We start from the raw sequence: 3,041 nt of genomic DNA on the forward strand, positions 1-3,041 counted from the left end.
CCCCCGTCGCCATCCCCCGGAACGCAACAAGGGGACTCCCCGGACGCTTCGGATGACGATGCAGGCTCGTCGAAGTCGTGGCGACCGGCAGCGTCATCGGAGCCTCCCAAGGCGACGATCGTTGACATGTTGGACCCGGATGACATTGTTCATCCCCGCTCTGCGGAATGGGTGCCTGCCGAGAAAGCGGCGTTAAACCTGGCTTCTAGGCTCAGGAAACCTTTGGAGAATGAGGCAGGGAGCAGACTTAGAGCGGAGTGCCCGAGGCCCTCTTTAGATAGCAAGGTGCCGACTACCCCAGAGATTGAGAGTAAAATGGCGACGTTCTTAGCCAAGTTTATTAAGGATCCCAAATAGGGGATAGATCGTGCCTGTCGCTCCTGTCAGGACAAACTATTGGATGCCATAGGCCCGCTTGCCAAGATCCTAGACATGGCTACAGAGGAAACTCCAGTAATGCCAACGGTGAGTGTCTTGCCTGCGGCGTGACTGCAAGTTGGGGGCAGCCTGGCGCAGTTCTTCCCCGCTTGGGAAGCTCTGACAGGGGATGCTTGGGTGCTCCAGACAGTCAGAGGGTTTCAGATAGAGTTTTATGGGTCCCCTCAGCAGGTGCACCCCCCTCGGCCTATTGTGTTCAGTGCATCAGACGTGGCGTTAACAGACGAGGAGGTAAGGGAGTTGCTCCGCAAGGCAGCAGTGTGTCCCATGGACATTCACCCGTCAGGGTTCCTCAGCAATATTATTCTGGTGGACAAGACCGATGGAGGTCAGAGACCCGTGATCAACCTTCGGGAGTTCAACGAGTGGTTGGTGTACAGACATTTCAAAATGGAGGGCATTCATTTGCTCAGGGATGTTCTCCAACCACTTGATTAGATGGTACGTTTGGATCTGAAGGACGCATGCTTGGTTGTGCCGATCTTTCCTCCTCGCAGGCGGTTCCTCCAGTTTCTCTGGAGGGGGCAGGCTTACGAGTTCCGTTGTCTTCCTTTCGGTCTCTCCTCGGCCCCGTGGTGTTTCACCAAGGTTCTCAAGCCAGTGGTGGAATACTTGAGGACTCGACGGGTCCGCTTGATCGTCTACTTGGATAACTTGCTTCTCCTAGGCCAGTGTCCTTCGCAGTTGCGAAGCCATCTGCAGATGGCAGTGACGCTGCTACAGTCGCTAGGGTTTGTTATCAACGAGAAGAAGTCCCTCCTGGTTCCAGCTCAGAAGGCCACCTTCCTGGGGTTCGTGACAGACTCCACAGCCGCCACCCTCAGTTTACCCTCCAGGAAAGTAGCGAAGATTCGTCACAAGATCCGTCAGACCTTGGCCAAGCAGAGGACTTCTCTGCAGCAGATTGCTCGTTTGGTAGGCCTCTTTTTGGCTTCAATTCAGGCAATTTTTCCGGGGCCGTTACATTGTCACGCCCTACAAAGGCTAAAAGCTCATCACCTGCGGAAAGGTCTCACGTACTCACAAGTGGTTCCCCTGACGGAGGAGGTACGCGAGGAACTGGAGTGGTGGCTACCCCACATGGAAGCATGGAATGGGAGAGCGATTTTTGGCTCAGCATCAGACTTGGTTATAGAGTCGGGTGCCAGCCGAGCCGGCTGGGGCGCGCAGTGTGGAGAATTTTTCACCGGCGACACTTGGTCTCTGCAAGAGCAGCTGCTTCACATCAATTGTCTGGAGCTCCTGGCGGGTTCCTTTGCCGTACAGTGTTGGACCAAAGATCGAGTCCAGGCTTCGGTCCTCTTGAAGATGGACAATTTGTCGGCGGTCCGGTACATAAACCACCTGGGAGGTACTCGCTCCAAGGCGTTGGCGAATATGGCGAAACAATTTTGGGAGTTCTGTCTAGCGCACCATATTTCGGTGACAGCTGAATACCTTCCGGGGAAGGAAAACCTAGTGGCGGACTGGCACTCCCGTTACCTTTGGGACGCCAGCGTTTGGAAACTGGACCCAGTGATTTTCCAATACCTTCAGGAGAGGTGGTGTCCGGTCTCTGTCGACCTCTTTGCATGTCGTCTCGATCGACAGCTTCCCCGGTTCTTCAGTTGGAGACCGGATCCCCTGGCGGTGGCATGCGATGTGTTCAGTCAGGATTGGATACAGGAGAGGGGTTATGCCTTCCCTCTGTTTTCCATGATAACAAGGGTAACGGCCCAGGTTCGCAGGCAGGGAGCTGCCGTGGTTCTGATAACCCCGTGTTGGAGGTCTCAAGTTTGGTTTCCGGTTCTTCTGGGACTTTCTTGGGATTTTCCAATCCGACTCCTCCCAACTTCTCATCTCCTGCTGAGTCCAGAGGGGAGTCCCCACCATCTGGTGGAGGACGGATCGCTGCAGCTCATAGCATGGCGGATTATAGGCAACGTTGGAGATTGCCAGGCCTTTCGGGCCACGATGAGTTCTTGTTGTCCAAAGCCTGGGCAGACAGCACATCGAAATGATATAAATCAGCTTGGACGCGATGAGTATGCTGGTGTTTACGACAGGAAGTGGATCCCGTGGTCGCAGATCTGACCCACGTTCTGAATTATTTGGCGGAGCTAGCTCTGAAGGGCTTAGCATATAGGGTAGCTAACGCTGTTCGGTCTGCCATTTCTGCAGGGCATGCGCCGGTGGATGGGGCACCCTTGGGGGAACATCCCTTTGTGTGTAAACTCCTGCACGGCATTCGGTTGTCGCTTCCACCGGAGCCCCCTTATTCGGTTCTCTGGGATCTAAGGCCAGATGCATCAAGCGAAATGCGCTCGCAAAAGGGCCAGATTCTCAGAATCTGGCCCTTTGCGAGTGCAATTTTTGCATTTGGGATGCATCATCCCAAATGCAAAAATCGCAAATAGAGAATTCGCTAAAATGCGATTGTTTGTATTTAAGGAATCTCTAATTGAGATTCCTTAAATGCAATGCATGAAAGTATCAAAAATAGCGAATTCGCTAATAGGGCACGCAAATTACCATGAAGTACAACTTCATGGTAATTTGCAAAAACTTTGAAATATGCACTTTTGTGCTTTTTTCAAAGTTTCATGTTGCGCACACACATGCCC

The 3,041-nt window shown here is 53.1% G+C and overlaps 1 pseudogene; it reads left to right on the forward strand.

The window, feature by feature from the left end:
- Nucleotides 1-902: 902 nt before the first annotated feature.
- On the forward strand, nt 903-2,438 carry LOC147698908 (uncharacterized; annotated as a pseudogene).
- The last annotated feature ends 603 nt before the right edge of the window (nt 2,439-3,041 follow it).

The sequence above is a fragment of the Lissotriton vulgaris genome, chromosome 8 (genome assembly GCF_964263255.1).
Source record: "Lissotriton vulgaris chromosome 8, aLisVul1.2, whole genome shotgun sequence".
NCBI classification, from domain to species: domain Eukaryota; kingdom Metazoa; phylum Chordata; class Amphibia; order Caudata; family Salamandridae; genus Lissotriton; species Lissotriton vulgaris.